This window comes from Buceros rhinoceros, unplaced genomic scaffold (assembly GCF_000710305.1).
Source record: "Buceros rhinoceros silvestris isolate BGI_N320 unplaced genomic scaffold, ASM71030v1 scaffold41998, whole genome shotgun sequence".
In the NCBI taxonomy this organism is placed as follows: domain Eukaryota; kingdom Metazoa; phylum Chordata; class Aves; order Bucerotiformes; family Bucerotidae; genus Buceros; species Buceros rhinoceros.
In genome coordinates this window covers 808-13,406 of record NW_010427045.1, presented here as the reverse complement: position 1 = coordinate 13,406, position 12,599 = coordinate 808, and the positions used below count along the sequence as shown (strand labels likewise).

The 12,599-nt window shown below is 47.5% G+C and overlaps 1 pseudogene; it reads left to right on the top strand.

The window, feature by feature from the left end:
* The first annotated feature begins 513 nt into the window (after window positions 1-513).
* LOC104498365 overlaps window positions 514-12,599 on the top strand; it is a 12,693-nt pseudogene continuing 607 nt past the window's right edge.

The window sequence follows — 12,599 nt, the reverse complement described above, 5'->3', positions numbered from 1 at the left end:
GAGCGGGCCGGGGAACAGCGGGAGGCTGCAGGGGTCGGCAGCCACCCAGAGGAGACGGCCGCACGGCGCGGGGAGGGCGGGGAACGGGACGGAAGAGCCCCGGCAGCTCCCGGGGAGCCCCGAACCGAGCAGCGGGGATATGCGGATGTTGTCTGTGTGCAGGCGGGAGAGCAGGCGTGTGGGATGGGACGCAAGTCTGTGTGCGGGAAGCAGCTCCCCGAGGATGTGGGGTTAAACTTTCCCCACTCCAGTTGTTTTTCTTGGAAAAAAACTCATAACTCACCAGGCAGCGTTAGGAGTGTGAGTCCTCATTCAGGCCGCGAAGCGCATGTTTCTCGTGTTACTCAAGACCTCCATAAACTTTAAGGAATGAAAACGGAGCAGGCAGTTTGGATCCTCAAGAAGCCACTGCCATCAGTCTCATCTTCAGCTTGAGATACTGTATCAGGAGACAGACAGATCAAAGCCTTAATCCAGCTATTTCTGCTAGTACGAATGTATGTTTGGATACAGGCACCGTCCCGCTCATCTCCCTGGCTGCACTTTCTTACAAACATTACTCCACCTTGATGGGAACAACAAATGATAGGAAAACATGGACAGGCATTGTCCTGTCCTGGACATACTCCTTGGTCTGGACTGCTCCCCCCACTCCCTGGCTGGAGCAGCTATGGGCCAGAAGGACAACGTGCTCCATGAACTGGCATTCAAAGGATGCTAATAATGTGTCCTACATTGTATGTCTTTTCACCTTTTGCCTTGTCATCCCTTCTGTGATTATTGTTTATTTGTACGGGAAGCTGCTGTGCCTTGTAAGGCAGGTAAGTGGTTGCCCCAGCTGCCTTTTTACTGTGACTCCAACCAGAAAACAGTGGCTGCCACTTTCCACCTTCCTAACTTCTCTGCTGTCAAATGTGCTGCCAACCTTGGAAACTGGCTCTCCTGTGACCATCTTGGTGACAGGGTCCAGTCTACCAGAGCTTTGAAAGTCACACTCCAGTGTGAACAGCTGGAGATCCCTCAGATGAGGGAAGTTTGCCAGATCACTCAAGAAATTCCCAGTTGCCCCCAGTTAAAACTAGGAAGGACTTACCTGATGAGATCAGTCCTAGGAATTAAATCTGCCGCAAGCCTGTGGTGAGGTGGGCAGCACCTGCAGGTTCAGGGGCTGTACGATCAGGGGAGGGTATGGGAGCCGTGATTTCTGAAGATCAGAGCTGCTTCTCTGAAAGCACAGAAGTGAACCTTGCAAAAAAAAGTGCTAAAAAGAAAAGTCATATATAAGCCAGCTCCTGGCATGGCAACGCTGGGAGAGGACTCATGAGCATGGCAGCATTCCGTCGGGGACAGGCAAGCAGGCAAGCAGCCTGAAAGATTAGAGGGGAATTAGATTTTAAAAAATCATTCTATGAGCCACGTTTATTTGCGGATGTAAACATTTAACTTAAGCTTATTATTGCTCAGGAACACTAGGCAGAATTAAACCAAATCAGTGGAGATGTTTGATTTAATACTTACGCTTTCCCAGCCTGTCATCTCATTATGAATACCTTTTGTTCCCCGTGATAGCGAGCTCAGTCTCATTTGGTCACATTTTGCTGGGGATGGCGACTGCTCTTGCACCACCACAGACCTGTCCCCTTAGCGCAGGATGGGAGCTGGCTCCAGATTTTCCATCTTTTGAGGATAAATACTGGTTTAGAGGTGCTGTTTGTGGCAAGTCATTCAAAGCTGCTGAGGCTGGAGCAGCAAGAGGCTCTTCCTCTCCAAAGCTCCTCCACAGGCAAGAAACCACAAGAAAACTTGGTCAGAGAGTTGTCCCCTGTGGGAAGGCTCTGCTGTCTGATAGCAGGAGTGATCCTCATGGCTTGGACAAGCTCTCCCGGCTCTGCCCTCTCCAGGGCAGACAGAGCCTTTATTTCTGCTGCAGCTGCACCTTGGTGGGAGCAGTGTAGAGTCTAAGTTTTCATATTAAATACTCTTCCCACTGATGCGTGCATCATACAACAAGTGAATTTTAGGCTCAGAAGAGCTATCTGTCTTCAGAACAGCTTTGGACCCTCTCAGCAGGGTCCACGTTGGTTTGCCACCGCTGCAGCTGGCAGTGGGACTCAGCCACTTTAGCAGAGCTCTCTGCAAAGGCAGCCAGTGATGGGATCCCGTCAGCAACATGAACTGGACCACCAGTGACCACAGTGGCATGGAAAGGGGACGGGCTGGTGGCAGGGGCTGCTGGACCCCCTGCCAGACTGGGGTGACGAGTCTGAAGGTCAAGAGCTGCATTTCCTGGGCTGCCTGGACCTCAAACATGAGAAAATAATACGAGAATTCTTCTCGAAAGGGGAAGAGACATTTTTCTGTGGTTTGTGCCAAGTCTGCGCATGCAACGTTATATTCGTTGTGTGACTCGGTGGGATGGGGCTCCTGAGGTCCCAGCATGCAGCAAAAGAGCCAGTTCTGAGGCTTATCCTCTACCACTATCATCATACCTGATTTGCCAAACACATACCACTGTCTGGATCCAAGTTATCCTTCCATGAAGGGGGATTTTTTCCATGAAGAGAGAAAGTCAAAAGCAGCCAGTACTACCAGATGTGCCTGGGCTCATTTGGGAAGCCAGGAGAGCAAGGGGAAGCCAGGAGGGAGGGAACGTACTGCCCCAGAGCCTCTCTCTTGCCTTCCACCCTGGGCCTGGGCAGAATGCCCATTGCCAAAGGGCATCTCCCAGCTGGTCACGCTGATGCTCAGCTTCTCCCATGGCAGCAAAATCCTTTGAATGTGCTAGAGGGAGGAAAAAAGACTGAACAAAATAAGCTTCACACACAAGCTAAATATTTAATGAATTGAACAACAGACATTTGTGCTTTTAGACAATCCCAGTCCGAGGCAATAACTCTGTAAGCTGTTCATCATGCTTTCAGCTCCTGCCATGAACAGATTCCTGTAACTGAGGTTATCTGCACTACTTATGGAAGTGAAATTGCAGTGAGAGATCGGGGTATTTGGTTTCAGCTAGGCATGAAAAATTACATCCTTTCTCTTAGCATTTGTATTTTCTGCCTTGGTTTCTGACATGATTGTCATGAGATATGCAGGGATGCTGAATCTCTTGGAAATCAGTCCAGGCTCTCATCTTCTCCTTGCAAGCAGCTGACAGATCCTACTGCCTTGCTTCAAGCTCACAGTTTCCTTAAACCTGAACAAAAGTGTCACCACTTGAGAGGACCCGGTTTTCCCCCCAAGTCTCATTTCAGGCTGGCAGGCAACAGCCAGGGGGAAGGGTTCATCCTGGAAACAGATGAATCTAATTTTGAGCACAGAGATTAGAAGGTCATTATTCAGAATCTGAGACAAGCTTGGCAGACCCCTCTTTATGAATTGTCAGATTGCCAATACAATAGATTCCATCTTTTATGTCACTATACGGCTTTTTTTCCCCCTTAATTTACCGACAGACTACTCCCCTGTCATCTCCTTGACAAACAAATCTGAAGTCCTGCCACCAAATTATTGACCCGCGTTCATCCTAGTACATTCATACATGGGCTCAATGCTCTGCTTTTCTGCTCTGGGTTGATGTACGTCCATGTAAAACTACTGTAAGTGCAGTGACGCAAAGCTCCTGAGGTTTAAGGGAGGTTTAGCAGCTCTTTCAGCTCAGCCAGGAGACAGGTACCCAGCAACGGTGGCCCACGGGAAATTCATGCCCAATGCCATGAGCTGGCCCGCTGGCACAGGGAGGGTGAGGGGGAAGAGCAGAGCCCCAAGCAAGGTTTTGCTTCCCCCAGCACCTCCCAGACCCAAAGCCATGTCAAGGACTGTGTTGCATAAGTAATCTTGTGTGGGATCTTAAAGCAGATTGAGGCTTGTATGGTCGTCACCAGCAGCTGCAGGGCCCTCCGAGCCTCCGAGTCCCAGCAGAGAGCCCAGGCAAGGAGCAAAAACCAGCAGCTAGGCATGGTTTCCATCAGCCCTCTGCCCCCTTGCTCCCTCAAATGTTATGGGAAGGAAAACAAAAATGCAGCAAGGCACTTGATGTGTCACATACTAATTTCATAATGTCGATTAGCCAATCCAGCCATTTCTAATGTCAGGGCGACAGTTTTATGCCACTTCAGCAGAGGAACCTGTGTGCAGTGGAGATTTGTCCAACAACTGTCACTCAACTCTTGAACACACTGAGGATCTTTCTAGTTGAAAACAACGCAGCTGTGAACCTTTGGTTCTTTTCCTTCGGCTTCAATATTTTTCAGCAGGTGCTTCAATAACTCAGCAGCGAAGCTTTCAGGCATTTGCAGCCAGGGAAGCTGTGTCTCCAGCGCTTTCTTGCTGCAGGACAGCAGGGAGCAGCCGTGCCCCGCAGGCTGAGCTGTGCTTCCCCGCTGCCCACAGCGCAGCCAGCCACCAGCGCCAGAAACCACCTCTTCCTTCTCCACTGGCCCTTTGTGGTACTATTCTGTGTATGACAGGGTTGTAGGGACAACTCAGGCTCACATCCCTAGTTGTGCTACCTAGCAGGCAGCATTTCTGTCCATCCCCTTCTCTGCCTCATCACTCCCCTGCATTTCGCTCCATGAGCATCTCTCTTGCAGAGAAGGAGTGCTGTGGGAACAAGAAGAAGTCTGTCCCCAGAATTAGGTCATTTTATCACCAGGCAAAAGAAATGAATGAGGCTCAATAAATCATTAAGTCATTTAGGTTGGATAAGATCTTTAAGATCAAAGAGTCCAACTGTTAACCCAGCACTACCAAGTCCCCCTAACCCCTGCCTCTCAGCACCACATCGACAAGTCTTTTAAACCCCTCGAGGGCTTGGGACTCCACCACTGCCCTGGGCATCCTGTACCAGTGCTTGACAACCGTTTCAGTGAAGAGATTTTTCCTGATGTCCACTCTAAATGAGTGAATCCCATCTGAACCTTTCTGCAGGAGCAGAAAGTCTCGCAGCAGTCCTTGAAAGACTGGTTAAAATCCTCCCAAAGTCAGCAAGGCAAATGCAAATTGCCTCTCATCTGCAGCTGCCTTGGGAGAGCACCCTCTCACTCTTTGATCCTCACGAATGACTGGGCTTCTAAGCTTGGCAGAGAGAAATCCCACAAAGATTCTGTGAGCTCAGACAGCTACAGTAGATGTGCAAGGGACTGAAAGGAGAGTAAATCACTAACCCGGAGTGCAGAGCTCTGCCCCAGCCACCACGAGTTTTCCACAATAGCAGACAGCTTTCACCCCCAAATGATCCAGCAGAGTACCTGACTGTCTCGGAAGGTACAGCACACCCACCACCGCATCACCAGCTCTCTGGATGCACAGAAAGGGCTCCCTCTTCCCTAGAAGAGGTTTAGCATTGCAAACACTCCACACAGAGGAGCCCGAGAGTCTTTTCTGAGACATCTTGCAATTGCAAAGGTCCCACTTAAGAGAGCCCATCAACATGGAGCTGCTGCACAGACATACTTGGCTGTTATCACACGTGTCAGCACTCACTCAATTAATTTGGTTTTAAAACATACCTATCCTGGAGCGCAGCTATTGCCTGTGCTCTTTGGGAGACAAGTGCAGGGTCTTCCGCTCCCGTGGCACCAGGACACCCTTCCCCATGGCTGGCAGCAACCGCTAGGTCTGGGCTGTGTGCCAGGGCTGACCCTGCCCATCTGGACACCCTAAGGACACTCGGACAGTCCTGGGTGAACATGTCCTGAGGCTCCCAATCTGCTAATATTTATTTTTCTATCTAGAAGTCACCCAATGTTTGAGAAAACCTCCACTCTCAGTGAGAAGACCGTGCTGTCATCGCAGTCATTAGCGATTACAGGAGCCCCAAAAGATGCAGAAGGAGTGGAACCACGCTGGTGTGAACATAAGTATTGTAATACTCATTCTCGCTGACAGATGGGCTATGCAGATTAATAACTCCAAAGGACAAGCTTTGTTCAGACTGTGAGTGTTTGCTGCTTTACACAATGAAGTGCCCCACAGCCTGGAAGCACACCTGCTGTGTTACAGAAAACTCGGCCGAGAAGGGTGAGGCAATGCTCAGAACCCAGACACGCCCAGCAGGGCTGCACCACGCCTTCACTTTGTCCTCAAGCTTTTGCAAGCATCAGCCACAATGAATTACATTACTACTCCGATATTTAAAATGAATAATTAACCCCTCGTAGTGATTACCAGACCTCACCTTACAGTTGTGGGTTAATGTGCATTAATGGCAAGTGAGGAACTGAATTTAGATTTAAATTTTAATTTTAAATCATGTGGTCAACCCTTGTGAGTACAGAGGTGAGTGCAAGAGGATGCTGTGAGCACTTGGAGGGCATGTCTGAGCCACAGTGCTCACTCCCTCGCACAGCACAAGGCTGTTATTATTACTAATCCGGCACCTTCAGCCCTCTCAGAGATGAGAAAAATTACTATAACAGAGGTGAAAGAAGTCAGCACAGTGGATGGAAATGGATTTCTTCTTCTCTCCCTCCCCTCTTGCCTCCCTATAAGCTTTGGCAGAGGTCTGGGTTAGTACTGGAAAAATGCAGCTTCCAGAAATCAATCACTAACAGCGGATCCAAGTCCCGGCAGGGGTTGTGTGATCCCCTTCCAATGGGATGCATCCCGAGACCACCTTCTTTTCCTTACAGCCAGCTTTAAGTGCTTTTGGCCAAATTTCCACAGTATCATTCTTGTTAATACACTTACCACGGCAGATTTTCCACAGCCTTCATTTATTGGAAAAATTACGATTTATCGAGGCAATTCTTCACCTTCTCTCTTAGAGCTGGGCAGCACTGAAAGCACAGCCCAATGGTCAAAAGTTTCATCTGGAGCCACCAAAAGGGAGCTCTTAGTGTCCCCTCTGTATGGACAGGCCAAATGGGGATATTCTGGAGTAAACCCACCTCGTGAAGGTTTGTGAACGCGTGCTGAGTTTGGAGCTGAAGTCGGGTGTTTTTAAATACAGTTTGAATCACAAGCATCAGAGGGGTTCAGGAGCACAAGACATTCTGCACATCATGAAGGGTTATAACATTTGTCATCTAGTTCCCTTGCCCTGTAGCACAGGCAAGTGAGGTGGAGGTCTCCACAGCACTCCAAAAGCAATGAGATGCTCAGGTCAGCCCATGAGGGAGTGAAAGGTAGAACAGCACGGGGAAAAGGCAATGTTTGGCTGGAAAAATTGATCAATTATGTGGACTGTTATCAAGCTTCAATATAAAAAAGTACTCATCTGGTTGATGTTTTCTTTGCATTTTCACATGCCTTAGGGGAGAGGGTGCCATCTCTTAGCTGTGTAATTCATAGGCATTCGCTCTTGAATCTCTGCTTGGGCAAGAACTGGGCACCGGGGTGGTGTAGCTGAGACCAGAACCTCGAGCAGGGAAAGCAGAGCACCTCCTAAGCAATCCAAAGACAAGGCTCAGCAACCTCAGGCTACAAAAAAAAGGATGCCATTCTGGTTGAAATTAATCAGCGGTTTAAGGGAAAAGCAGTTTCTTACAGATGTTTTGTTCCTCCTTGTGCATAAGGTGTTCCATCGTCCATTAAGTTACACTTAGTCCTAGGCAAGAAATCAAGTGCCAAGAATGCTGTGGTCATGGAAGAAATGTGCAGCTGCTACTATGAGAGCCTCCACAGCCCTCCAACTGCAGCCTCTCTTCCTTCCTTCCTAGAAATCCTGAGGAAGGTTCCCCAGCCTTGAGAATAATTGCATTTTTTTCCTCCTGAAACTAATACCAACTATTTTAAACCAGTTTCCACCTCTGCTCTCCACCGCTAGCTCAGCTTTGCTTGGGCTCAGCAGCAGCCAGAAGAACCTCCTCCCAGCTTCACTGAAGGCAGAGCATGGAAGCTTTGCCTGTCCCTTCAGAAAAAGCTGGTGGCTCATTTTCTGTGACATTCGGAGGACTGATAAACCTCCTCCATTTCACAGCTTCTACAAGGAATTGCACACCCCAAAGTACCAGCATGCAGAAAAAAAAAATATATAAAAATCTCAGAGGAGCTGAGTAATTGCCCTCATGCACAAAGGAAAGACCTGGACCCCAGCAAGCCCACCCAACTGGGACCTTGCCTAGTTGGCGTTGCACAAGGGGCACTAGAAAAGGTTTGTGACTCAGAGGAAGGAATTGGTGGTTTTGTCATCAGGACAATGACACTGCTGCGCCTCATGAGATGTTGATTTCCTAGATCTAGACCAGGTAAGCAGCAGGCTAGGAAATCTGAGAGGCAGAAGTGTCCAAGTGACAAGCCACTCCTGCGTTTTGCCTCAAGTAGTTTTAAGTCCTGTCTCCTGCTTTGCTCTTCCCCATCTCTCCTGGTGCTGTGCTGCAGCCTGACCCGCTGGGCTCAAATCTGTTACACCGGCATAAAATTGGTTCTGTGGAGTAAAAGCACAAGGTCTGCCAGGAGCAAAGCACTCCTCTTATGGGTGAGTATTACAATGGAAATATAATACCAAATCGGCAACTTGCTTTTCACACTCGTTTTCATGCCAAGACACTGAATGCATGGGATTTTAAGAAACCTTAAGCTCTGAATCCAAGATTTTATGAATGTGGGTAACGTGTTTCTAGGTTTTATGGTTGCAGTGAGAAGCTTTTAAGCATTATTCAAAGACTCAGATGTTAGGAGGGATAGAAAAAAAGCTTCCTTAAAAATAAAATCTAACCCAATCTTGCAGTGTTTCTGGGTGGTAGCATCAGCCATTTATTTTCCTTGATAAACATCAGTATTTCCTCTCCAAGCCAAACTTTTTAATTATAATTATTATTAAGAGAGACCGTGAGCTACTGTTAGTAGAGTTACTGTTAACCCACCACTGCATCACTGCCCGGTTTCAGAGCTTCAAGGAAATTCTCATTGAGCCCCAGCAATCATTTCCGAGGCTGACTGCTTTCCTCTCTGGAAGCACCCTGTTGACTCACTGTTTGAAGATTTCTGCTGGGCTTCTACTGAGTCTTTGCCGAGCAAGCCCGTGCTTGCAGAGGTGGCCATTCTCATGCCAAGAGGTCTCATGGACTCTGGACCTCGCCAGGCTCCTTTGGCAGCCTGCTCTGCACACAGGACACACCTGATGTCATTTTGAGCACCTCATAGCTCTTTCCAAGCAACACACAGATGTATCGATGTGCATGCCCACAGATCCGAGTTACGAGCATCAACCAAGAACACATGGCACAGTAACACTTCAAAGTTGTCGCCGAAGCATCTACTGCAAACCCACTGCCTACATTTATCAATTCTTAAAAGTAGGGCATAAGCTGACTTGCAGGGACCATCAGGGATTCACATATCCACTTGAGAAGAAATTGGATTGACCTTTAATGTACAGGAAATGCAATTTAATTGCAACTTTAGTAGGTTATTATCTGGTTGTCTAGTACGTATTCAAGTAACTGCAGCTATTAATTTGCCAGGGCAGAGTATAATGGGGTATATCTGATTTTATAGCGCTCAGGCACTATTTCTTGATGGCCAGGCAGTGATGCCTAAAGGTGGTTCAGCTGGTGCCGCAGCTCAGGGGTGTCTGTGCTGTCTGTTTTATAGAAATAGAGCAGCTTTGCTCACATCAGCCAGGAGCCATAGCTGGTGTGCTCAGGCCATCACACACCCAGTTTGGTTGAGGTTTTTCTCCCCTCTATCTCCTTTTATTCCAACTTTTCTCAAGGATCATCCTCCTAGTCCCATGAGTGTCCTTGTCATCTCTCCAAGCCCTAATTACTGTGATGGTTTCTCAAAAACCAAGAGAAAACACAGCCAGTCACTCAGCTGAGATTCTCAGATCATCCTGGGGACTCAGGAACTAAGCCCAGTGGGAGCTTTGTGGCTAAACCTCCCAGGCGGCCATGGGTATTCTCAGCTGTGCTCTCCCGTCCTGGATGTCAATGAGCAGTTTCCATATCCATTGTTGAATACACATATTTTACTTTCCTGAGAATGTGATGACTGTTATTTCTGCACAGTATGTGTCAGCAATATCAACCAGGAATTTGCCGTGTCCACAGTGACCTCTCTTTAAACCTGTTCTTTTTGTTTGTTGTATTAGCCACTCAGCCCCATCCTTCTCTTGTCCGTGACATCCACCAACACTGTATTTGTGCACATTTCCACTCACACATCCATCCTCCTGGTGTAGAAGTTCCCCGTTATAGTCAATAGGAAAAAAAAAAGAAAAAGGCAAATTGATCACTTCTGCAAGCTGAATCACCATCTAGAGGTCCTTCTGTGTAGTAGAACACATGAAGTAACTTAGCTATTAAATGATAGATCTGAGGGACTGTCCTCCTGTGTTCATGGCCACATCCACTGTGGATCCTGTCTAATAGCAGAAGTTAATTCATAGCACAGGCACATCATGGGTTATAATGTCTCAGGTAGAGGTGAACAGGCAGTGTAACAAACTCCTGCTGCACCCAGCAACCCCCCAAAGTCGTGGGTTGCATTAAGAGAGCATATACTCCATCAGCACATATATAAATGCCTATATAATGTAGGGGATTAAATGCTTCACTAGCCCCTGTGTTTGGCATCTTTACGATCAAGCTTTAGCTGGAAATGACACAGAATCACAGAATTGTTTAGGTTGGAAGAGATCTTTGAGATCATCGAGTTCAGCCATTAACATCACCATTAAACCATGACATCGATACATCTTTTATATACCTCCTGGGTGGCTTTCCAGCCTCGATGGGTCAGTGACTACAGACAAGCTCCCTGGGACAGACTTGTGCTCTTACTTTCCCTGGAAGTTTTCAAGACAAAATTAAACTATAAGCACACAGCATCGCTCATCAGCATCACACAGCTCTTTGCTTTTGTTCGTCTACAGAAGCTGGACCAATGGCATGAGGGCACAGCCCTGGAGTTCTGTGGTATAACCCCCAAGTCACCATCTGCTAATGATGCGCCAGCAACATTTCAAGGTTGCTGAGTCTGTTTAGTGTTGAAAAGGTTTTCTGCATATGCCTTGAATATGAATATCAAGGTCTCAGGTTTCCTGGACTGACCAGGGGAGCCTCACAATTGGAAGCAGAAACACTTCAAGGAGAATTACAGAAGCGGGAGGATTTTCAAGCTTGCTGGCCTCATAGGATGAAAATAATAATTTCCTACTGCTGGCAAGGAAATGAAAACTTTTCCTTGCTTACCCACAAAGCTGTTCCCTGGCAGCATCAGTTTTCAAACTGCAAGCTTTTCTTTTTCTAAGGAAAGGAGAAAATCTTCAAAGGTAAAAAGAGTAATACATGATACAGTTTTGCCTGAGAAAGTTGTGCTGTGCTGGTAGAACATGCACCATCAGAAATACCCCACCAGCTTTACATCACTGTCCAACCCAGGGGCAAAAAGCAGCTTTACAGGCACTACCCTGAGCTTTGTTAATCTGAAGGCAGAAAAAAGGAGCTTTGGCTTTCCTTAAGGTGCACCGCTCACCTTTGCTCGCCACCTGCCCCAGGCCTCTCCTGGCAAGGGAGAGCAGACAGGAGCATCTCAGGAAGGCACAAAGAAACTGGGGTTTTGTCTGGGGGTAAAAGACCCTGGCAGTCACTTTCTGCTTCTCTTCTCAGGAGCCTAAAAATCAAGTGCACGTGATGCAAGTCCTCTCCCATTTCCAGCTCCTCACCCATGTGCCCCAATCCAGCTATTTCTACTTCATCACACAGCCTGAGCGTCTTGTAAAGTTTTAAACCAAGCTCTGGCAGATTTTCAAAAAACCTGAATGCAGGGAAAACGTCTCACAGAATTCACATCAACTCCATGTAACACAACGTAAGAGGAGAAATGTGAGCTTTCTGCCTGAGACGTCTGTGAGTGAATCTGAGCTGCTGATGCCTGTGGGTGTCTGTGAGTGAAATATTCACCTCTCTCCAATGGAAATATTTTGATTAACAACTTTTATTTGCCTTGTGGCAAACACCACTTTTTCCCTTTATATCACAGTGTATATGACAATTGTCATAAAGGATTTCATGTGCACAGTAACAGGATATTTATAAAGTTCTCGGTATTAGAGTTCCCTCAGCAGGCAATTACAGATGCGTTCTACTTTTTGAACGGTTTTGGTTTGGTTTTTCAATTAGTCAAGGTGACTTCTAGCACACAAATACATCCTCTGGATTCCCTCTAAAACTGCTGGTAACAGTTCAGTTCCTCACGCTTTCTGCAGCACTTTGCAGTGCAGGCACTACCCAATAATCAGTGAAAGGTCCAGTTCTTGAAACATACTCAAAACCAGGAAACAAGGGTGGGGCATAAGACAGCAGGATTTATACACAGCATGATTTACTTACAAGTACACGGGAGACTGGGGCCAGAGAAGGAGCCCGTGGTAAATCAGTTTAATTCAACTGCTGACTTCCTAATGGATTCAGGGGAGAAAGGTCTCTCAAATCCTTCATGTCCTTCACATTCTCAAGTCCTTCATGTTTTTGCCTGTCTCCTGTTCTGCCCCAGTGGCCCCTGGATACAGAGAATTTCATCCTTGGCTGGGTGCATCACTACTGGTAAGGCTCAGACAAGCGGTACTGGGAGCACTGGGCCCACCTGTTATCCAGAGGCAGTTCAACTGTTCAACTGTTATCCTAGGACGGGTTCCTTCTTCTCCCCTCCTG